Here is a 24000-nt window from a genome sequence, read left to right on the forward strand (position 1 = left end):
GTCGCCAGGGTTTGCAAGGAGACCGTCATATGTAGCAGCAGATCGAAGGAAAACTCGGAAGATAGTGGAGAAAAGATTGCGGCGCGTTCAGACTTTTAAACCGGAAGTATACCTACCTTCATGTATCCCTGGGATATACGAGACAACCAAGGCATTCCTACGCTCAGTCGTGAAACCCAAGGACGTGCCTGGCTTCACTATCGCTCGGTTATCCTTCGGTTCATCGAGCAACGTCCCCTGCCAATACAAAGGTAACGCAGCGAATTCCTTTGTGTTGTGTGTTCCTGTGTTTTATTTCGTTTAGAGCAGGATGTAGTAAAAGTTATTGGTGGAGGTTTTGAAGGGTGTTCTTGTGATTGTAGTAGTATCTATGTGGTCTTTGAAAATAGTTCTTATAAGATAGCAAAGCGTTTGGAAACACATACTCGTACTAAGGTGGTTTCATGATTGTAGCAGCGGTTTAACAAAGATTATGCAACATCAGTGGAACAAGGCAGAGGGAAACACGACTAGTAATATATGTGGCCTTTGAAAATGGGCCTTATGAGAGAAAGCGGTTAAAAATACAAACTCGAGGTGTGGAAGTATCATATAGACTTAACTTCACTGATGGAATGACTTTATACCCCCGTTGCTAAGTCGTGCAAGTTGATACCTTTACACTCTCTCGTTTATGTACACAGTTTGCATTCATGGAACACGATCGTCGCCTGGAGGAAGGAGGGAGGATGTAACAAGAGCAAACCCCAGCGCTACGGTATCCTCCTCGCGTCGTCCACTCACGTGCTGGCCTGCTGAGCCTTAACATTATCCTAATTTATGATATTTACCCGTCTCTCCCAACCGCGGCTCCTCCTCACTTAAGTACAGCGCTCTGCAACACAAACATTGCTCTCAGACTGCAGCTGTGGGCGCGGGGCGTGGCTAGGTGAGGACCTCCCTGCCCGTGGCCCTTATTTCAGCCCATCCTTGCCCCACCCCATCCTTACTCCTGCTCTTCCCTCCCCCTGCCCCCTCGTTGCTCCAGCCCTGCCCTGCCTTATCCTTTCCTTCCCTACTTCGCTCGCTACCTTGACCCTCCCCTGTCACACCACCTCTCTTTTCGAGTCTCTGCTCCTGCCCCTCACTACACCAGCTTTTCCCTGCAACATCTCTCCTCTCCCGGCCGTACCCTCTTCCTTCTCTTGTCCCTGCCTTAGCTCCTCCATGACCCGTATCCTGCTCCCTTTTCTTCCTGCCTCAGTTTTGCCTCAGTCTCTCCCTGTCCGAGTCTACCTGCCTCAGCCTCTTCCTGCTTCAGCCTCTTCCTGTCCCAGCCTCTCTCTGTTCCTACCCTTCCCTGCCTTAACCTCTCCCAGTCTCTCCCTGCTTCAACTTCTCCCTGCCCCAGCCTCTCCCTGACCATCTCCTCCCACACAGCCACGCCAAGAAATGCTCGGTGCATCCCGGGGCGACCTTACCACAAGCTTATTAAAGAAACATCTCCATACACAAGCCATATTTTCCCGTCCAAGCTTAAGTTTATGCATTTAATAAGACTAAGTAGAGTTATAAAAGAGTAAAAAGGAAAGTTTACTCCCGTTGACCTTTGATAACGCCAGAGTTTACTTACTTTCTCAATATAAGCTGCTCCTCGCCTATATATGCAAGTTCTGGCCCAAAGTTTGCTGCTTAAAGGGAAGTTTTTTTTACGGCTTATGGCATTAAATGGACTCGAGGGGAGCAGAGGGGCTTGTTTGAATGCTGTGTGTGTGTGTGTGTGTGTGTGTGTGTGTGTGTGTGTGTGTGTGTGTGTGTGTGTGTGTGTGTGTGTGTGTGTGTGTGTGTGTGGACTACAGGTGTATGTATGTATATTTGTCTATAATAGATATTGGGATTGTCATATATGTAGTTTTAATGTTCTAGTTTAATTGATTATAGTGTGTAAAATTGGTGTGGTCAATAAACTATTTATCTATTCATCTCTTTCTGTGTGTGTGTGTGTGTGTGTGTGTGTGTGTGTGTGTGTGTGTGTGTGTGTGTGTGTGTGTGTGTGTACAGACTCGCTAAACACACAAGTTGATAGTTCTTTCCTCTGTTCACTTACTTACAGACACAGGAGTCGTAAATACCGGGGGGATGTGTACAAGGACTAACTAAGAAGCAAAGTGAACACCTTAAAAGCTTTTGGTGATGATTGGATTGGTGGTGATGAGTCATGTCGCTTTAGTTTGCCTTCCTTGATAAGACCTTAAGTACATAAGAGAGTAAAGGAAGCTGCAGGAAGCCGTTAGGGAGGAGTGGCTGGCAGGGTGACAGGGTTAAATGGATCTGTCAAAGCTAATGGTGGCGTAGATCATAAGAAAATAAGGGAAAGCTACAGAAAGCCATCAGTTCTACACATGACAGTATTAAATATTTCCACTATCATCACCATCAGTAAATTTGTCTAATATTTTAAAGCTCCCTAATGACTCAGCACTAACAACCTCATTACTCATCTACTCATCAACTCATCTACCACTCTATTTAAGAACCAATGCCTCCCTACCTCTTTTTAAATCAAACTTTTTCAACGTTGAACCATTATGTTGTGCTGGCAGAAGGGACATGGTAACAGTACTCGTAGGTGGGCAGATGAGGTGGGCAGCGCATATTTCAAACATCGTACTGGGGGAGGCGTGGGGCGGTCAGGGCGGGACGGAGCGGGATGGGGGAGGGGCAGAAGCTGGAGTTTTCCCCCTTGAATTAGCTGGATTAAGAAAGCACCGTGTTGAGAGAGGGATGGAGTTGGTGGGGTGGGATGGAGTGGACGGGCAGTGAGGGGCGGAGGCTGTAGGTCTTTCATCCGTCCCTTGTGAATATTGGGACTTAATCATGTACCTAATTCTAAATGCATAAGCACACTATCCGCAAAACTTCGCCCGCCTCATGCATATCCTGCACAAACACGTTAATATGCAAGCCGGCGTCACCAGAGAACCAAAGCCACGCACTTCACGTCCTCTCCTGCGCTAACCATCGATCATAATGAAGTCAAGAGTACGCGTCTTCCTCTGTCCTGTGCTACTCAGACGAATTTATGATCAGTGGGAATAAGTAGGTATGTTTCTTACAGGGACTACCACGTGTAGGCCTAATGACTTGTTGCATCTGCCCTTATTTTCTCATGTTCTTGTGTTCTTATCCCGTACTGGCCATACCTCGCTGTCACCGCGTACCTTACCTTACTTATCTTACCTGCATGGCAACAGAACCACCCTCAACATCATAATGAGACTAAGAATTGCAAAAAAACACATTATCCTTCCTTAACCTTTCATATTTCCCTTCACCCTTCCTCCTTTCCTTACCTCTCGTCCTCCTCACTTTACTTATCTAACTAATTTTACTTTCTGGCAGAAGAACCACCCTCTTACCACCATGATGAGACTAATAACTGCAAAAAACACATTATCCTTACTTAACCTTCTGTATTCCCTTCTATCTTTCCTCCTCACCTCACCTCTCGTCCCTCTCTCTTTGTGTCTTCCCATTCCTCCCCCTTATCACGTTCCTCCTTGCTCACCGTGGCCGCCCGTGCAGAAGGTAGCCTGGCAGACGCGCAGAGTGAGGGAAGGTCGATGGATTCCCAGTTGGAGTTATTCGTTCACAGCTGTTTCGAGTCGGCTTCCTCCTGCACGAGTCACCAGGTAGTCAAGTTTGTGTGTAGATTCATAGTTGATTTCGTTTTGCATTACTGGAGCGTTAGATGGAAATGTGTTTGGGTGGGAGAAAGTGTGTGTGTGTGTGTGTGTGTGTGTGTGTGTGTGTGTGTGTGTGTGTGTGTGTGTGTGTGTGTAGGGGGAGAGAGGAGGTGTGTGTGTTTCTCTCTCTCTCTCTCTCTCTCTCTCTCTCTCTCTCTCTCTCTCTCTCTCTCTCTCTCTCTCTCTCTCTCTCTCTCTCTCTCTCTCTCTCTCTCTCTCTCTCTCTCTCTATCTATCTATCTGTCTATCACCATCTATCTATACATATACCTCACTATCTATCTATTTGCCCATCTCTCTCTCTCTCTCTCTCTCTCTCTCTCTCTCTCTCTCTCTCTCTCTCTCTCTCTCTCTCTCTCTCTCTCTCTCTCGTCCAGTAAGTTTAATCCGGTGTTGATTTATCTTTTCCGCTTCTCCTTCCTCTTCCTCTTCCTCTTCTTGGTCTTCCTCTTCTTCTTTTCACTTGTTGCTGTCGTTGTTGTTGCTGTTGATGATGGTGGTGGTGGTGGTGGTGGTGGTGGTCATGGTGGTGGTGGTGGTTATGGTATTGGTTGTTGTTGTTGTTGTTGTTGTTGTTGTTGTTGTTGTTGTTGTTGTAGCTGTTGTTGTTGTTTCTTCCTCCTCCTCCTCCTCCTCCTCCTCCTCCTCCTAAATTTCTATCTCCTCCTGTCGTCATTGTATTTCCAAACAGTCTCAAGTCGTAGGAAAGTGGAAAAAGCAGCTAAACACGACTGAATTTGGTCAAGACTATTTTCGAAAGCCACAGAGACGAGTAGCCGGCTCTCAATAGTGTTTTCCCTATTGATGATGTAAAATCTTCGTTAAGCCACCACCAGAAGCGTCAAAACGCCCTTGGAGACACAATTAACATTCATTAGACCCTGTTGAAAGTAGATGAGACAAGACACAGAAACAGGGAGTACAGTTTTGAGAGCAGCGTCGCATCGAGTGTTTATCAAATCTGACTGCACTGAAAACCCATCCCATCGCTCATAACTCTTTCGTTTAACTCATTACGGAGATCACAGTAATTAGTATGGGACGGGAAAATCACCTGGCGGGAAGCAGACGCAGCTTATGTTAAAATAAACTAGACTCTCGCTGCGTTGATAGGAAGGTGAAGTCACTGTCGGTTGGTTTACGTTAACGGGTCGATTCGATACGTGTAGTCAGTTGTTGATGTGGAGGTTACTTAGGTTGCCAGGGTGGGTGAGTGTGTGAATGTGTGAATGTCCAAGAGGGGGTCAGAGAGAAGAGGAGTTTCGATTACATTTGTTTTTCCTTCCTTCTTTAGTGTTATTGTGTCGTATTTGTGTTTTGATTCGTTACTCGTTTTATGTTTGGATCGTTCCGTGAGTTTGTTTGTGTTTATCTAATGTTTGTGCTCAATGAAATATCTGTCTATTTTGTCTGTCTATCTATCTGTCTATCTATCTATCTATCTATCTATCTATCTATCTATTTATCTATCTATGTCTGTTTGTCTGTCTGTTTGTGTGCGTCTAAAGTAAGAGACGATGAGAGAAGTAGAGATAGGACTGGACATTCGAAAAAAGAGAGAGAGAGAGAGAGAGAGAGAGAGAGAGAGAGAGAGAGAGAGAGAGAGAGAGAGAGAGAGAGAGAGAGAGAGAGAGAGAGAGAGAGAGAGAGAGAGAGAGAGAGAGAGAGAGAGAGAGAGAGAATGTGTTTCTTTGTTTGTTTGTGTGTGTACAGTCTTACGGAAATTGCGTGAAGGAAACTGCGTCATAGCTGGCGATGTGTCACGGAGTTGCGGTGCGCGGCGGTGTCACGATCACAGCCAGGGCGATTGTTACTTAATTGGATGATTGCCCTAATTTGCATAACAGTTATTTATTAGTAAGAGAGAGAGAGAGAGAGAGAGAGAGAGAGAGAGAGAGAGAGAGAGAGAGAGAGAGAGAGAGAGAGAGAGAGAGATTGGAAGGTACATGTTATTCGTCTTGCAGTGAGGAAGGAAAGGAGGGAAGGAGGGAGAGACACCGGTCATCATACAATCTGATCCAAAGCTTCACTCCCCGGTACTCCCGCGGCCTACACGTTTCTCACGGCCGCTAAGTTATGAGTCACAACTTAGGGCATCAGATTACTGCCAGATAGAGCCTTTGCTGTGCACTCCCTTGTCCTGTCGACACACCCTCTCTCCTCCCTTCTTGAAACCTCCCCCATCTATCCTCCCTCTCTTTACTCCTTCTAGTCCTCCTCCTCCTCCTCCCCCTCCACATCCCGTCCCCCCAACCATGCTCCCTTCTCACACTCGCTATAATCGTCTCAATGACTCTCTTCCCATCTCCTCCCACCGGTCCCCCCCCCCTCAGCCGTGTAACTTTATGCTGCATGTAACACGAGGGGATCGGAAGGGAAAGGAACGTCAGCGTGTGCGAGGGTTACAGGTGACAGCCAGGGGCACCACCTCGCTCCCAGGAACAGGTGGGCATGGTGCAAGTGACTTAAGTTGCCGGGAACTCCTGAAGGAAAGGTCCCGGGCTGGAAATGCGGGGGGCGTGTGATGAGGGTGAGTGATGAGGGACAGGGCGTCATTGCTTCAAGGTTGGGGTGGCAGAGGAAGGGAGAGCTCGGGGTGGGTAGGAATTAATGGGGGAGGGAAGGAGGCGGTGACGTAAGCAGTAGCGCGGACTTGTCAGTGGATCACCGCCGCTGCCGCCGCCGCCGCCGCCGCCGCCGCCGCCGCCGCCGCCTCCACTACCCAGGCCAGCTGCCCGCGCCTCAGTGCCCCCCACGCATTTGTCGGGTGTTGTGCGGTCTTGTCCACAACGCACGCGAGTGACTCCCAACTTCACCATCCTCTTCGTGCCCCGCCCTCCTGCCCTAGTGTCTCAGGTGCCCCAGGTGAGGCGGTGTGCACGTGTAGGCCAGCGACACACACACACACACACACGCACAAGGCAGGCGGGAGACAAGTGACGGTGAGCGACGGAGATGAACGGTTTTCCGCATCACCAGTCATGACCCGCCTGGTGACGCGCCCCTTCCATGCCTGCCTCGCGTCCTCGCCTCTCTACCCCTCGCCTCACCAGCACAGCCATTTCGCAGAATCCTCCTCGCCTTTCATGCTGCGGCCACTGGGGGAACGTGAGGTGAAGCACTGACGGTCACCTTCAGCACAACACAGGCGTCACGTTCCTTTGTCCTGAACTTCTAACGTGTATCAGTAATTCTCAGGCTTAGGTGATGCATGAAAGGAATCACGAACAGGAACAGGAACACAACGGACAAGAAACACAAGCAGTGGATGTTAAATACTGTGTCCTATGCTGTGCTGTCTCGAATGTTCAGAGTAGATTGATCGCTTCTGTTTAATGACCCAAGTGAGCTCATCTCTTCTATTTGCTTTCAGTAATTATTCGATACTTTTTTGAGGAACTTGTTATTATTTTTCTACCACGAGAGAAAAGAAAATAATAACACGAAATAGTTAAATAAGTAAAAAGAAGTCTGTTAAATGTCGTTCCAGAAGAGAAAATAGGATTAGGAAAACCGAGAGGGAAGCTAATTTGTTTTATTTATTTATTTATTTGTTTATTTATTTATTTATTTATTTATTTTTTACTGAGGCGTCTTGAATCTCCTCTTGTGAAACAGCTGAAGTCTTTGCATGCCTAAATCCCCTGCAGGTCATACATATACGACAGTGCAGCACCAGAGGAGAGAAAAGGAACACCTGTACATGCCACTCGAAAGCTTCCATATCGTTACACACTGAGACACCCAGGTAACAAGGTGTGCCGGGCTCCAGGTGCAAGCTTCAGGTGCACAGTGTCTAGTGTTAGCCGTAGACTGGCAGGTAATGATGTGCGGGTATCAATGCCAGGCAGGAAGGCTCAGCTGGTCGCCCTAAGCACAGCGTTCATCTGGTTAGTTATGTGTAGCTTCAGGTTCAGTTAGGTTCAATTCTCAGGCCCGTGTTGAGGACTCAGGCTTGTGTTCTAACGTGCTCTCCCATTAGGACTGTTCTTTAAAGCTCATAGAGATCATTAGTGGGATTCCTAAGGGTGTTTCTCCTCACTCTTCTTTTTTTCCTTCCGCCGTATTTCCCAGAGTCAGTGGTTGGCGCCATGTACGAGTCTGCTTCAGTTGTTACTTGCATCTTCTTCTGTGACTCCCATCTTTTGCAGTTCTCGTCTCTGAGCATGGGAAGTACTCGTTAAACTATCGCTAGTCATATAAACACCCTTAAAAATAGCAGGAACTTCCACAAGAGCCTACTAAAAGTGGTCGAGATGAATAAAACGCTGCAACGCTTAAGATAATGGACCTCAGTTAACATTCTTACTTAAGGTTTGGACAGACACGATATTGGCAAAGATACGAACATTAATCTCCTCACTACCACAAGTATATTATCATTTTACAGTAACAGCAACGACAACAGCAACGAAAACAACAACAATTACTGCTGCTACAACTACCGACACTACCATCACCACCACCACAACAAGAAACACTGAATATATCCACATGTAAATAATTATCATCATAGTATCCAATTTATCATCATCAGCACGAGTTGTCTCTGATGAAGGACACACATTTGGGTCACTGCGGTCTGGGAATCAGTGTCCTATGGGGTTGTGGGGTGTGTGGCGCGGCATGGCTGGATAGAGGAGGAGAGGAAAGATTATGCAGGGAATGTGCTTCGTCAGCGGCGCCTCGTTAATCACCCTTACAGACCCTACAATGTTGCGGCATTCATGTACTTGACACAGATAAGTTTGAAATCTGCGCCCCTTTCTTGAAGCGTCTTGTTGTTTCGTTAGGACTAGTTTGCAAGGCCATATGGGTGCATGTTTCTTCCATAAGACTAGAACTAAGATCATGAAAACACCCTTGAAAACCCAAATGACTTCCACTAGAGACTATTTAAAAGTAGTCATAGTCGTTGAGCTTGAGAGTGTTGTTCCTAAGGCCGGTATTCTGAAACACTGCTCTCTCACCACGACTATTTTCAAAGCCACAGAGATGATTAGCCGGGTTCGCAAGTGTGTTTCTGCCGTTGATAATGCAGGTATCTTGTTAATCTGTCACTAGAGCCTTAAAAGTGCCCTTAAAAACTCGTGTAATTTTAACTAGAGGTTTTTGAATGTAACGGAGGTGCGGCGCAGAATTGTTTCATAATAATTTATTATCCTGAGTCTGACCTTACGTTTTCTGCAGCTCTTAATGGGAGACTGACATGCATACGTTGTTGTTCTCATTTCATCATTACATAATTCAAAAGATTATTATTATTATTATTATTATTATTATTATTATTATTATTATTATTATTATTATTATTATTATTATTATTATTATTATGATTATTATTTGTCATCCTCTACCGCCTCCATGAATCTCTTAACTACTGGAAAGTAATAATTTCACTATTGTGTCAAAGGAGAAAAGAAATAATCATTCCTGTTGAATCTAATTAACTTTTCTTTCATCTACATAATTATTATCCTGTGCTGTTTTAAAAATGAAACGAAAAAAAAAAAAAAATGAATTCAATTTTGTGCAATTTCTACTTTGCCTCTCTAGATAGATAGATAGATAGATAGATAGATAAATAGATAGATAGATAGATAGATAGATAGATAGATAGACAGACAGACAGACATAGGAACAAACAAGCAAATAAATACACCAGTAAATTAATGCATAAAAGAAAGAAACCCCCCCAGGCTTAATTATGTTTTTGTTATTAATGTTGCTCTGCTGTTCTCATCGCAAGCCTTAATTACCGCATCCCACTCACGTCATAACATTTCATCGCCCCTCGTGCTGTCCGGCAATAAAACCTGTGCCACTCCTGCTCCATGCATTCAGTAGCGATGTGTGTGTCACCACTTACCTGACGAAGGCTGTTGTTCTCCCGTGGTTGGCAGTAACTCTTCACTTGCAACTAGTACATTTAAATCTCAGGCCACTTAATTTTGTATTTTTTTGTTGTTATTTGTTTAATTAAGCCTCTAATTGCTACTTGGTACATCCTTGCTTCATTACCAATCACTGAGACATCGTTACTTGTTCTGTAACCACCTCCAATCTTTAAACCGGGTAGAAATTGTAAAGTGTATTCTTTTTTTCATCCCCTTTCTAGTAGATCCTTATAAAGATTTCATGCATTACTGTTGGTGGCGGTAATTGCTTCGTATTGCAGTGAAAGGGTTAATTCTTTTTAAATTTGAATTATACATTGTTTTTATTACTTTTACCTTTTAATTTAACGCTAACAGTATTTTATGCAATCCGGCGCCATTTGACCTTAGTTATTCCGGCACATCGTAGATAATCTTTAATCACCTCACTTTATCTGCGATTGGTTAAAACCCCCCTTCAAAAGTAAGTCCTATAGCCCCACCTACTTGACCTGCCTCACCTGGTCCACCGTCTCAGTTAAGTTTGTCACGGGTAAGATGTACAATCACCGCCGCCGTATTCTTTTCCACTAATTTAACCGTTTCGTTTCAATAAGTCCTGCGATGTGCTGCCTGTCACCTTACAGAACCTGAGAAGAGAAGGATTCCAAGGAGGTCAGAGGATGTAAGACTGAAGGAAAACACTAAACACAATGAAAGTGAGGGTAGCAGGTGACAAGACTTCTGGCCACCACTGTACATGAACCCCGTCACAGAATAGTCGCGTGCTTCAGTTTTGGCCTCCCTCGGCAAGCTATTTTTAAAGGGTTGAATTTTTATTAATTTCTATATATAACTGCATAATCTAACCTTTCATTTCCACCCTCCCGTTTTTAAACCCAGATTCTCTCTCTCTCTCTCTCTCTCTCTCTCTCTCTCTCTCTCTCTCTCTCTCTCTCTCTCTCTCTCTCTCTCTCTCTCTCTCTCTAAGACTCACCTGGTTGACTCACCTGGATGGTAATTCTGGGACTGGCATCTCAGAGGGCTTTTTTTTTTACTTTATTGGATTTTTGTTGCCCTTGGCCAGTGTCCCTCCTACATAAAAAAAAAAAAAAGTTAGCACATAAGACGGCAATAATAGTACAATAGAAGGAGGTACATAAAAGCAACACGTATCTGTAGGTAAGCCAGTCAATATAATTCTAATACAAGATTGACAATTGGCAATAAGAATGACTAACAGTGTTTTCATGATACCCATAATAACAATAACAGCAAGACTGCGCATCATCACCAACAGTAAAACAAAACACTTGAGAACCCAGCTAATGATCCCTGTGGCCTTTATATACAGAACCAATGAAAACCACGAAGCATTTTAAAAACACGACGACGCCCCTCCACCACCACCACCACCACCACCACCGTCTCACGTCCTCTATCCTTACTCCAAGTCAACCCTATACCTTCCCCTTTCGTAGCAGCGTCCTCCCCACTACCTCCCTCCTTCCTGTTCCCAGTGCCAGCAAACAGAACCCCCGCTGGTATTTTCAGAGGTTCCCCGCGTTGCCAGAGACCATTAGTTATTGAAATTAGACATTTTAAAACAGGGCTGAGTAGGGCGGGAGGAAGAAAGGGGTCTGGAAGGAGGTAGAAGGGCGGGGAAGAAGGGAGGTAGGAAGGGAAGGGTGTGAGTGGGCCATCGTGCATAATCAGTGAAGGGAAGGGAAAGGAAGGGAAGGGATGAGGGGGTGGTATATAGGAAGGGAATTTAGAAAGGGAAAATATGAGGAATAAGGGAGGAAAGGAAAATAGAAAAGAAAGCCACAAGGGAAATAGACATTTTGAGGAAAGCATGTCAGAGAGAGAGAGAGAGAGAGAGAGAGAGAGAGAGAGAGAGAGAGAGAGAGAGAGAGAGAGAGGGAGATTCTTATTCCCGTTGACCTTACCAACAAAAGGCAGTGAATAGATGAGATTATCGACTTAACATTACTGTGTCAATGCTTGCCTTGGTCTCTCTCTCTCTCTCTCTCTCTCTCTCTCTCTCTCTCTCTCTCTCTCTCTCTCTCTCTCAGTGGTAAAGATAATTTTACTTAGAGCCTTTTTGAGAGAGAGAGAGAGAGAGAGAGAGAGAGAGAGAGAGAGAGAGAGAGAGAGAGAGAGAGAGAGAGAGAGAGAAACATCATAACAACGCAATTACCTCGTTCTCTTTGATGCTTGTTTGGTCCTAATAGCAATCTTGTGACAGGGCGCGGCAGGGCCAGGATAGTGCTATGCCACACTGTCCATAAGGATGAATATCTGGTGGCCTTGCACTACGTTACTCGTCTGTAGGGGCACGGCGGCAGGCTCCCATCTTGACCTTAGCTGTGGCCGCTGCTCACCTGTTAAAGGATTGTGTGTATTTAAGAGTTATTACTGCATTTAATAATTATTTTTGATGCCCGCCTACCCCCCCCTTACTCTCTCTCTCTCTCTCTCTCTCTCTCTCTCTCTCTCTCTCTCTCTCTCTCTCTCTCTCTCTCTCTCTCTCTCTCTCTCTCCTCCCGGTTATCTTGAGTCATGCCTCTCCAATTATACTTATCTTCTCCTTCGTCTTGTTTTTTCTTTTTTTTTTCCTTCCTTTTTCGTTTCTTCTTCGCTTCTTTTTTCGGATTTGTTTATTTCCAAGCTCGACTTATCTTCTTTCTTTTCCTTTCCCTCTTTCTTCTTTTACTGTCTTCTCTCTTGTTTTTTCCTCCTTTTCTTTGTTTCTTGTTCTTCTTATTCTTCTTGTTCTTCTTGTTCTTTTTCTTTTCTTGTTCTTGTTCTTGTTCTTCTCTTCTTTCCCTCCTCCTCCTCCTCCTCCTCCTCCTCCTCCTCCTCCTCCTCCTCCTCCTCCTCCTCTTCATCCTCTTCCTCCTTTTCTTCCTCCTCTTCTTCCTCCTCCTGGCCTCTGTCCCTCCTATCAGTCTTCCGCACTTCTAAAGTTTTTGTCTTCCCTTGAACCCTGTGCGCGCGCGTGTGTGTGTGTGTGTGTGTGTGTGTGTGTGTGTGTGTGTGTGTGTGTGTGTGTGTGTGTGTGTGTTATAAATATATCCACATGTTATGGTACATTTCTGATTATTTTCCACTTCGGTTAACTTGGTTCTGTTTTTTTTTCCCACACACTCTCTCTCTCTCTCTCTCTCTCTCTCTCTCTCTCTCTCTCTCTCTCTCTCTCTCTCTCTCTCTCTCTCTCTCTCTCTCTCTCTCTCTCAGTTACTACGCATGCACTGTATCTACACCAGAGGAGGAAAAAAATATATACTGGTATCTTTTTTTCCTGAAGAATTTATTAAGACTAGATACATGAGTACTTTATATATTCACATAGATCTCAGCGCAATAAGAACAGAAGTGAATACCGATCTTGTAAACTCTAATAGGAACCAGTGCAAGTTAACAGGCAAACACCGAGATCTGGGAACTTACGTGAGGAGGGAGGGAAGGGAGAGAGCAGGTTATGAGAGAGAGTGAGTGTAATAACAAGAATAAAAGCAAATATCGAGTCTGAAAGCTCTTAATGATATGAACTAGTACAAGTCAACAGGCAAAGAGCGAGAACTGGGAAATTACTTGAGGGAGGAAGAGGGAGAGCAGGGTATGAGAGAGAGAGAGAGAGAGAGAGAGAGAGAGAGAGAGAGAGAGAGAGAGAGAGAGAGAGAGAGAGAGAGAGACTGACTACTTACCTACCTACCTACCTGCTCCTTCTGTTGGACGCACCGGAGAGGTATTGAGTTATGAATACAGGCTTACGTGCTGCATTTCTACACATCACTCTTTTAGGAATAGGAATTTTGAGATTGTACGTTACTGTGTGTCTCGAGCAGTGACGGAATGGGGCTTCAGGTACGGCTTGTGATATGGATACAGATACGGAACTAAGTGCCACTATACTCTCTAAACAGTGGTCCTTAAGGAATAGGGATTTTAAGGGTGTAAGTTAGTGGGTGTGTCTCGAAGTGTGCGTGACGAGGTGGGCTTAAGCAATGCCGCCTCGTCGATCTGCTGGCTGTGATGTGCTGGGAAGTGGGAAGTGGGAAGTGGGTCGCCGGCTCACCCCGCTATTACTCCATAAAAATATTCCTTCCCTAAACATCGACGTCCTTATCATATTACAGTCCTCAGTCTCTCTCTCTCTCTCTCTCTCTCTCTCTCTCTCTCTCTCTCTCTCTCTCTCTCTCTCTCTCTCTCGTAGTAGTAGTAGTAGTAGTAGTAGTAGTAGTAGTAGAAGTGTGAGGTGAGGTGAGAGCAGCAGCAGCAGCAGCAGCAGCAGCAGCAGCTGTAGTAGTAGTAGTAGTAGTAGTAGTAGTAGTAGTAGTAGTAGTAGTAGTAGTAGTAGTAGTAGTAGTAGCAGCAGCAGCAGCAGCAGCAGCAGCAGCAGCAGCAGCAGCAGCAGCAGCAGCAGCAGCAGCAGCAGCAGCAGCAGCAGCAGTACCTGGCTGGTTGGCTGTCTGGGTGGGTGGGTGGGTGGGTGGCTGGGTGACTCTAAGTGACTGAGTGACTAAGTGACTGACTGGCTGGTTGGCTGCGTGGCTGGCTGGCTGGCTAGCTGGCTAGGAGGGAGGAGGGGTGGAGCGCACGGCCGGGCAGTGTCCCAACGAGGAGGTGATGAACTAACGAGCCTCTTTCCTGCCTCGCTGTACGCCTGGGGTAGCGACGCCTCTTGAGGCAGGACGAGGCAAGGGTAGTGCACTGCGAGGCAGGGCGAAGCAGGGCAAGGCAGGGCAAGGCAGGACGGCAGCCGGAGGAAGGACGCGAGGCAGGGGAGGGAGTAGAGGAGTTGACAAGGACCGACACACACACACACACACACACACACACACACACACACACGGGGTTGGTCGCAGCTGAGATAATTAAGAGGGACACTGAGGGAGGAGGCAGAGAGAGGGTGTTAGGGGCAGGATCCTACCCTACCTGAGAGAGAGAGAGAGAGAGAGAGAGAGAGAGAGAGAGAGAGAGAGAGAGAGAGAGAGAGAGAGAGAGAGAGAGAGAGAGAGAGAGAGAGAGAGAGAGAGAGAGAGAGAGAGAGAGACGCTATACCCGGAGATTAAGTCTTTAAGTCGCCCATCAATTCATTCCATTCAGTATTTCCACATCAATGATTGCATAATTTTTCGGGGCATTGTGAAGGCTTTTTGTTATTCACGGCACTGCATTTACATAGTCATTTATTTCTGTCTGTCTGTCTGTCTGTCTGTCTGTCTGTCTGTCTGTCTGTCTGTCTGTATCTCTGTGGCTAACATAAGCATAGTATTATTACTCGTTTGTTGCTATCGAGTTATATTTTCCTCTCTCTCTCTCTCTCTCTCTCTCTCTCTCTCTCTCTCTCTCTCTCTCTCTCTCTCTCTCTCTCTCTCTCTCTCTCTCTCTCTCATCTGTCTTTGTATTTGTACGTTAGTTTCCCATCTGTTCATCTATTCAGCCTATCTACAGCGAATGAATATGTATGTATGTATGTATGTATGTATGTATGTATGTGGGAGTTTATTTGTCTATGTTTATATGCGCATGTTTACTCGTCTACTCGTATCCATGCACCCTTCTGACACACACACACACACACACACACACACACACACACACACACACACACACGGCGAAGCATCATCAGTCTTCATTGCACTCTTTAATGGACCTTCCCTCCACTTCCTGCTGTTTATTGTGATCATGAATCAAGATTTTTTTAGTAATTGTTGTTTGTACTGGTGTGTGTGTGTGTGTGTGTGTGTGTGTGTGTGTGTGTGTGTGTGTGTGTGTTCATCTGTTTTGGGTACACACGCCACATCCCTCACTAGTTCTACGTAAAAAAAAAAAGACATGACAAGATTTCTGAAGTGATTTATGAAAGAAAGTAAAACGAAAAAGAAAAAGGGAAATGGTTGTAGCAGTAATTCGTACTAGATGTTTGAAAAAAAAAATAATAGTTACATCATAAGAATGTAGACGTGCGCTTCGTGGCAGTCATTTTTCTTTCCCTTGGCTGATGAATTGCGAAAAGAACCTTTGTTGCCGTCGGTAATGTAGTAAGTTTTAATGCCTACAATGAAAAAAAGTTAGAAGCCTCCAGTTCCCAGACGCTCGCTGCTTTCCCCGAGAACTGACTAGCACTTGACTGGGCGACGCGGGGAAGCGGAGAGGCGAAGCAGCGAAGCAACAGAGAAGCGACACCCGAGCCATGTGTGCGACGAGATGGAGTTGAGAGAAGTGCGCATGAAACAAAAATCCACGTCTTGTTTTTCCGGTGAAGTGTTTAGTCTCCTCGTCTGCCCACCTGCCGCCTACGAGGTCACGGGACATGCATCTGACACGAGCACTTCAGAGGGCCGTCCACGCAGCGCTGGTTGGGAGGCGAGGGTCTTGAGTGGCACGAGAGGCGCGTCACTGCTGTACTGAGGCGTGAATCACTGAGTGACCTTGTGCATCAAGGGAGTGACTGTGGGAGACTCCAAGGATTGAGGTCAAGGAGACTGAGGCGGCATCGATGCGTGAATTAAATCCCAAACATCCTCTTTGTCTTTTACCACCACCACCACCACCACCACTGCCCGGGGTGTGTGGTGTTAGCCCCGCACGGCTGTCCACCCCGCCAGCCTCGAGTGTGTACGCAAGGGTAACTCACTTAACGCTAAACTGATTACGTTCTTGTCCGCACTTAAAGGCTCAGCCCTCGGGAGACACTCATTGGCTCGCCTCAGAACAGCAGTAGTGGGGCGTGGCCGCTGACACACGCCACCTGCAGGAGGGCTGAGGCTGTTGCATGGTGGTTCTTCAGTCAGCAGGAGTTATTTCATGCTGGGAGATTGGGAGGCCTACCATGATGCACCGCCGGCCACTCCCTAAGACAGATTGCAAGGGTTCCCAAAGTCATTTCGAGAAGTTCACCAGTTACCGCTCAGTAAATGGCCAAGGAGTGTTAAAACAAAGACCAGTTTAATCACTGTCTGGTACGTCACCTTCAGGAGTCATGTGTCACGAGAGAGAGAGAGAGAGAGAGAGAGAGAGAGAGAGAGAGAGAGAGAGAGAGAGAGAGAGAGAGAGAGAGAGAGAGAGAGAGAGAGAGAGAGAGAGAGAGAGAGAGAGAAAGGCTGCAGACTGTTGCAGAATTTACAAATAAAGAGGATAAAGCAGTGTAAAGGTGCAGGTCAACACTCGCCTCTGGGAGGTGGTGAGACACTCGATAAACAATAAAACTGCTAAGTATGAGCTTCAAGTAATAATAGATTCGTATATATTTCTCTTAGTCCCTCCCAAAAAACACATGTTCTAAAATCTATATCTAGTTACCAGAAATTACCCATTGCTATGCGGATTTGTCCTAAGTGATGTATAGCGCAAAGTGAGTCATACAAAAAGAAAAAAAAAAAGAAAGAAAACGCTGCCAGACGAGTAACGAGTGCCTCCATCCGTCACACTGCCAGCTCTTCTTGGTCTTCGCGGAGGTCGTAATGTAAAGCAGTGCATCAACCCATATGGTCAATTTATAGCCATGCAATTCACTGGACTTTACGACATCACTTCTTGGAGAGACTGTACAGGCAAGCCAATATTCAATTACACAATGGAAGGCGCAGAAGATCGAGTGCGTTGGAGAAAGTTGATGCATGAACCGACTAAAAGAGCATTGAGGGAAGAAGATCGAGGGGAAGACAGAGAATGAAATGGAGTGACGGAATTGCGGTAGAAATGCGAAGGATAGAGTCACGGAGGAAGATGCAAGGGACAGAAACAACTAGAGGAGACTCGTGTATGGTGCCAACCCTGACTTTAGGGAAACACCGAAAGAAGAAGAAGAAGAAAAAGAAGAAGAAGAAGAAGAAGAAGAAGAAGAAGAAGAAGAAGAAGAAGAAGAAAGGAGACACAGAGAAGTGACTCACGACACTGATCACCAAGAACACGAGTCACGTTTAAAGTATTGGTGCCGTCACTTGGCCTGCACGTCCCGCCCCTGTCCCCATGATCACCCACGTGCTTGTGTCACCTGGAGGGCCGTCAAGACATGGTTAAAAGACTTCAGGCGTGGACGTGAAATGAAATACACCTAACCTTTAATGCTTTCTTCTCATAAGGACCATTTTCAAAGGCCACAAAGATGATTAGACAGGTTTTCATGTATTTTTCTTTATTAACAATGCAGAATCCTTGTTAATTTTGTCATCCATAACGGAAGAAAAATCAAGAACAGCAAGTTAATAAAAAAAAAGACTACTATTTGCCTCCCATAATTGTCAATAGAAACATAAAATCACCCTTGAAAACCCACAGTAACTTCCAGAAGAGCCTTATGTATGTAAGGGATAGGACGAGGAAGGATTTATATGGTCTGAGATGTCGCGTCGCCCCTTCCTCGTGCCCCTGATAATGGTGACGCGAGGGTTGCTGGCCCCGCGTGACAGGCCTGGCGGGGCGGTGCAGAGTCCACAGTTTATATTCTGAAACACTTCTGGCCGTAACACGATCATCTTCGATATGTCCCAGATGAAGCTGCTCTGGTTTTTAATGATGTTTTGATGGTTCTAGTGACAGATTAACATTTCCACATTATTAGCAACAGAAAGAAGCTTGAGAACGCGGCTAACCATCTCTGTGGCTTTTGAAAAGTTGTGATGAGAGAGCAAAGCGTTTTTAAGGATGTTTTTACGGTTCTAGTGACAGATTAACAAGATTTCCACATTATTAACAGGAGAAACAGTCTTGAGAATCCGGCTAACCATGTCTGTGGCCTTTGAAAATAGCTGTGATGAGAGAGCGAAACTTTAAAAAAGTAGACCCTATGCGTTCAGCCGTCACGCCGCCACTTGACGGCTCCCCCACCAGGACTGCCTCCGCGCGGTAATGAGTCACGCTCCTGCATTAACGGTGAACTTTCTTCCATTGCTTGTTTCCGTCAAGTTTGCCATACCATCTTGCTGAGGCACCTTCCTGAAGTTCACCTCATCCTCGTCTTCAAATCTCCTCCTCCTCCTCCTCCTCCTCCACCTCCTCCTGCTCTCACGCTAAACTTTGTGGCATAATAACAGCGAGTTTGTATATCTTTGAGTACAGTTATGCCCTAATTTACCATGTATGTATGTGTATATTATGTATGTACTTTCTGCCTGTTGACAAGTACTGCAGTGCGTGTGTAGGAGTGAAGATGGGAGGAGCTTGCACTTTCCCATCTTTTTCTTCGTTATTCTACCTTGTGAACTTGATCAGATGTAAATATTTTTAGATTCTTCGCTGCTTTTTAGGATGAGTTGAGTTTGGAATTCTTCACCTTTTAATAATTTAATCTACCTTTTCTTTCGAGTTTTATTTTTGTTTTGTTTTAGTGTGAGTTCTGTGTAGGAAGATTAAAAACAGACCAATAAATCTTCAGCTCTTCCCCATTTTATTTATCTTTCCTTTTGATTATTTTCAGTTTTTCTTTCAATGTGATCTGTGGATAGGAAGATTGAGACTAAACCAGATAGTCTTCACTCTTGTCGTGGAACCAGGCTATGGCACCAACCCCCCCCATACCCCCGATTCGTGGAACCAATACCAAACACCAACCCCCTACATTACAACCCTACCTACACCAGTCCTCTACACCAGCCCCAAGCCCCAAAACTAGCACCCCAACCTCCAGCCTCGCCTTCGCTTCACTCTGCAGGCTGGCAACGTTCCTTAGGTAGCTTCCCTAAAAGAGCCTTTGAGTAACTTTTCCTCCGCCCAAAGAGCAGCTCAACTCGTCCCGTAGTGAAGGAGCAGCCGCAGCCAGACTTCGGCTCGAGAATATATGTTCCAAAAAGCTTTCCAATTATGTGCACTGGAAGTAAATGAATTCAGTAGCAAAGGCTTTCCTGCCTGCCTGGTCTCCTTCTGAACGTGTTTGAGTCTCGTGAAGGAAAGACTCGGTGCACATAAAAAGGCAGATTTCTCAAGAGTTTTCAGCAAAGATTTAGTGTTACAGAAAACTGGCTTAATCGTATCAGTACACTGTCGTCCCAAGGAGTGGTGCAGGAGAGGCGCTAAGTCTTAGGTCGCTTCCACTCTGGATTCGATGGAGTGGATATTATTTTTTGCACATATCGTCATGTTTGCTTCTCTTTCCCGCCTCTCTCGCACCTCCCAAGAGCTGACTTGTGGCGCCACGGGAATCTTGCTGGCACATTACTGATATGCCAGCAATACTTGGTGTTAGGACCCGGCACAGTAGGGAGGACTCTCAGTCTTGGCATGGAGTACATCGAGCACAACACTGAGCGATGAAGCAGAATTTTTATCTCTTCAGACGTTGTCACTTGCAGGGCTCGGAAAGACACAGTTGTTTTCGTTTGAACCTTCCATTGCTAGAAGTCTTTTTATAATTAATCACATGGTTTTATATGTATTTTTGTACTACAGTCTCATAAACAGTAACTTAGGAAAGACAAAATATACCTTATATTCTCTCTTTCTGTGTATCTGTGTGTCCCTGCAATTATTTTTTACAGCGGTTTGAATGTAAAAAGAAAAAAATCTGAGCAGTTAAAAGGAAAGAGGCCTTTACTCATATTCTCATACAGATATTCCTGTGGTCTCTTTTCCACCCTCACATACCATCTAGTCTCGCTTGCGTCCCGTCCCTTCAAACGTCGCAGCTTCTCTCGTGGTTACCCGTGCGTGCGTGAACCTACCTGTGCGGTGCTTGGCTCACTCAGCAAGAGAAGGAAGTGGCTTATGGTGCTGAGATATCACGAAAACCCTTACATCATGTCACTGAGTCTTGCACCACGCGTCACCAATACATACCTGCGTGGGGGAGGCGAGTGACTGTGCCGTGAGCTTGTACCACTTGTAGACTTAAGGGTGTGACGGTACACTATATGCACTTGTGTCACGCCAGCACGGGTTGTGCCTTTCACGCCATTCTGTCATGGTGATGAAAGGGGATATTACTGGCAGAGAAATAAACAGAGAGGGAAAAAAAAAATCCTCGTGAACCACATTGTTTTGTGAGGCGTAGGACTGTTTTGAAACACTTCTGTCTGCACCGCGATTACTTTCAAAAGGCGCTAGTTGAATTTACGCGGATTTTTAAGGGTGTTTGCACGGTTCTAGTGATAGGTTAATAAGATATATAAATTATTAACTGGAGAAACGCTCTTGAAAACCCGGTTAATCATCTCTGTGTCCTTTGAATATAGTCGTGATGAGAGAGTAAAGCGTTTCTGGACACGGCTCACGGTCTCCTCTCTCTCATAGGTGCAGTGTTTCTTCCTCTCGCTGTCCAGCTGTCTGATTAAAGCCGCCGACAGCCTCTTTGAAAGCTCCAGCAGCAGTGTCCTTGTGTTTCTCTAATTTTTTACTTGGACAGCATTTCTTTTCAGGGCAGTATAGAATTTTTGTCCTCGGGAAGTTGCAACAGTGGGCAATACAAGTTTACGTTAAATACTGGCCTACCTGTCCTAATGCATATGTACACTGGGGCTGCCGTCAACACTTGGGATAATGCCGCTAAAGGTGTAGTGTCATAGTAGAGAGAGAGAGAGAGAGAGAGAGAGAGAGAGAGAGAGAGAGAGAGAGAGCGAGAGCGAGAGAGAGAGGACGGAGGGTGTGGGTGGCAGCAGACGAACGGACAGACAAACAGACAGACAGACAGGCAGACAGCGCAAGATAACCCACCAGTTGGTTATCGATCAGGTGGTGGTGGGTCAGCTCGCCTCGTCCTGTCGCTGCCCCAGCTGGCCACTGCCCACCGCCGCACCCCGCCAGGTGGCCGCGCCGGACTGATGGATGGCGCTGTGCTGGCGGCGGTCCTGGTTGTCCAGTTTATCGGGCTGAAATTTATACCTTTAAGACCGCAGTGAACTCAGGTAACACAATCTGAAACAATAACAAGGCGAGGGTAAGTTGTGCGACGTGTGTTCCCAGAGCAGCTTGTTGAATGCAAATGTTAAACGCGTGGGTAAGTCAGCGACGGTTTAGCGCCTCGGGGGTTGAGGGAAGCGCCATGTGTCACCAGGTGGAAAAGGATGGGCAGGCGGAGGCGGGGGAGGAGGAGGGGGAGGGGGATGTGGGTCAGATAGGGTGTGGTGGGAAGGGAGGTGAGCTCGGGAGTCTTGGCCTGAATCAGAGACAGAGATAAGTGAGAGAGAGAGAGAGAGAGAGAGAGAGAGAGAGAGAGAGAGAGAGAGAGAGAGAGAGAGAGAGAGAGAGAGAGAGATACCGAGCGGACTAGTGCAGCAGGCCGAGAGTGAAAGTTAGTGAAGAAAATTCCTGAAATGGATAAACAGAAAAGATTTGAAGATGGAGTCGGTGGCGGCGGCAGGCTGGCAGGGAGGGAGGCAGGGAAGTAGGCAGGTAGACGGCAAGCAAGCAGGTCAGGCAGGCAGGTAGGCAGGCGGGCAGGTAAATCCCCCATCTCAAATAGAAGGCGAGGCTGAAATACGAGTGAGTGGAGGGAAATATTCTTGGCTCATAGATTCAGGTGTGACACAGGGACCCTGGCGGCGCCTTCTGCAGGGCGTTGGGGAGGCGGGTCACGGGCGGCCATGATCGAAGGATCCCCTCAGAGAGAAGGATTATCCCTAGCTCTCCTACCCCTCCCGCCATCCCTCCTTCCATCTAAACCTGCCTCCTCCTCCTCCTCCTCGTCCTCCTCCTCCTCCTCCTCCTCCTCCTCCTCCTCCTCCTCCTCCTCCTAGCAAGCCTGCCGTCACCTGCACGGATCAGCTGACACGGATCAATTGACTGAAGGATGAGCTGACTGTAGAATGAACTGACTGTAGGATGACCTGAAGCTATATTGAGCTGAGTGACTGCACAATGACGTGACTCCAAAATGAACTGTGTGTTGAACTAAGACTAGCTGACTGCTGGATTGGGTGACTAGGATGACCTGGGGATGTATTGAGTAGATTAATTGTAGAATGAAGTGACTGTAGGGTGAACTGACCGTGTGGTGAGATAATTGACTTTAAAATTAGACTGCAGGAAGGGTTGACTGTATACAGGAAGATGTACGGTATAAAAATTACTTAAATGACTGCAGGAATAGAATATAATGCCCTGACTGGCTGTGTCGTGAATTTCTTTGTTAAAAATAATGAAAATAACTCCAATAAGAACTCATGTAATAAACTGAATCCAAATTAAAGACGAAAACCCGAAGAAGGCATCAAGGGTTTGGCGGGGGATGGTGGAATGGGGGTAGGAGGGGTGGGGGGATCTGCGCGCACTCGAAAGAAAACGGAAGGCGTGGTTTGAGGATGTTATGAGAACGCTGAAGGACGTTAACTTGGTTGTAAAGTTGTTGTGTTGAATATTTCACGTGGGTCTCGTCACCGCCTCCTCCTCTTCCTCCTTCTCTTCCTCCTCCTCCTCCTCCTCCTCCTCCTCCTCCTCCTCCTCCTCCTCCTCCTCCTCCTCCTCCTCTTCCTCACTTGAGCATCCTTCGTCTTCCCAACCTTGCAGTGTTATTAGTGTTATTGTATTCCAGCGACTTGTTGTTTTGTTATCTCTTTGTCTCCTTTCTGCTGTAGTAGTGGTGGTGGTGGTGGTAAAGTAATAGTAGTAGTTGTAGTAGTAGTAGTAGTAGTAGCTCTTGTTTAGATGTAGTAGTGGTTCTTATTGCTATAAATATATTAGTGGTTGATATAGTAGTAGTAGTAGTAGTAGTAATAGTAGTAGTAGTAGTAGTAGTAGTAGTAGTAGTTCAAGATTAGTAGGTAGAGTCATTAAGTAATCTTTATTAATATTCAGCATTACGCAATTATATCATTTTTTGTTTCATTTTCTTAATTTTCTTAATTTTCTCTCTTTTTTTTTTTTGTTCTCTCTCCACCAATAGCAAGTGAAGGTAGAGTATTTGTTTCCTTCCCTCCCTCTTGCCTCCATTCCCTCCATCCATCTTTCCTCCATACCCTCCCTCCATTCTTCCTCTTCATGTCCTCTTTCCTTCACTCAATTCCTTCCCTCTCTCCTCCCTCAGTCCTTCTTCCATTTCTTCCCTTCGTCCTTCCTTCATACCACCCCCTTCCTTCACTCCATCCCTTCCCTCCCCATTCCTTAGACAATATATTGCAGCCTTTCACAAACTACCATGTAAGGAGCAACAGATTTGATAATGTTTGTTCTTGCTTTGTGTTCTTAGTCTCCCTCTCCTTCCTTCCTTTCTCTATTCGTTGATTTATCTCCTTCCTTCCCTCCATTCTTAAATTTTCGTCCTTTCCTCGCCCCTACATCCCTAAATTTTTCTTTTTCCTCCGTTCATTGCATTATTTCCCTTTTTCCCTCCTTCCTCTATCTCTTAATTTCTCTCCTCTCTTTCCCCATTCTTAAATTTTCTTTCCTTTCTTTCCTCTTCTCTTCATTTCCAAAAGTTCCTTCCTTCCCTCTCTTCCTTCCCTCTCTCTTTTCCACTTCCT

At 45.9% G+C, this 24000-nt stretch overlaps 1 long non-coding RNA gene across 1 annotated transcript in view; it reads left to right on the plus strand.

Moving 5' to 3' along the window:
- The first annotated feature begins 6432 nt into the window (after positions 1–6432).
- The window catches only part of LOC135091892 (uncharacterized), a 35835-nt gene continuing 18267 nt past the window's right edge, over positions 6433–24000 (plus strand). Inside the window, exon 1 of the long non-coding RNA XR_010262681.1 lies at positions 6433–6590. This is a non-coding gene — a long non-coding RNA (uncharacterized LOC135091892). The remainder of the gene's footprint in view (positions 6591–24000) is intronic.

This window comes from Scylla paramamosain, chromosome 3, assembly GCF_035594125.1.
Source record: "Scylla paramamosain isolate STU-SP2022 chromosome 3, ASM3559412v1, whole genome shotgun sequence".
NCBI classification, from domain to species: domain Eukaryota; kingdom Metazoa; phylum Arthropoda; class Malacostraca; order Decapoda; family Portunidae; genus Scylla; species Scylla paramamosain.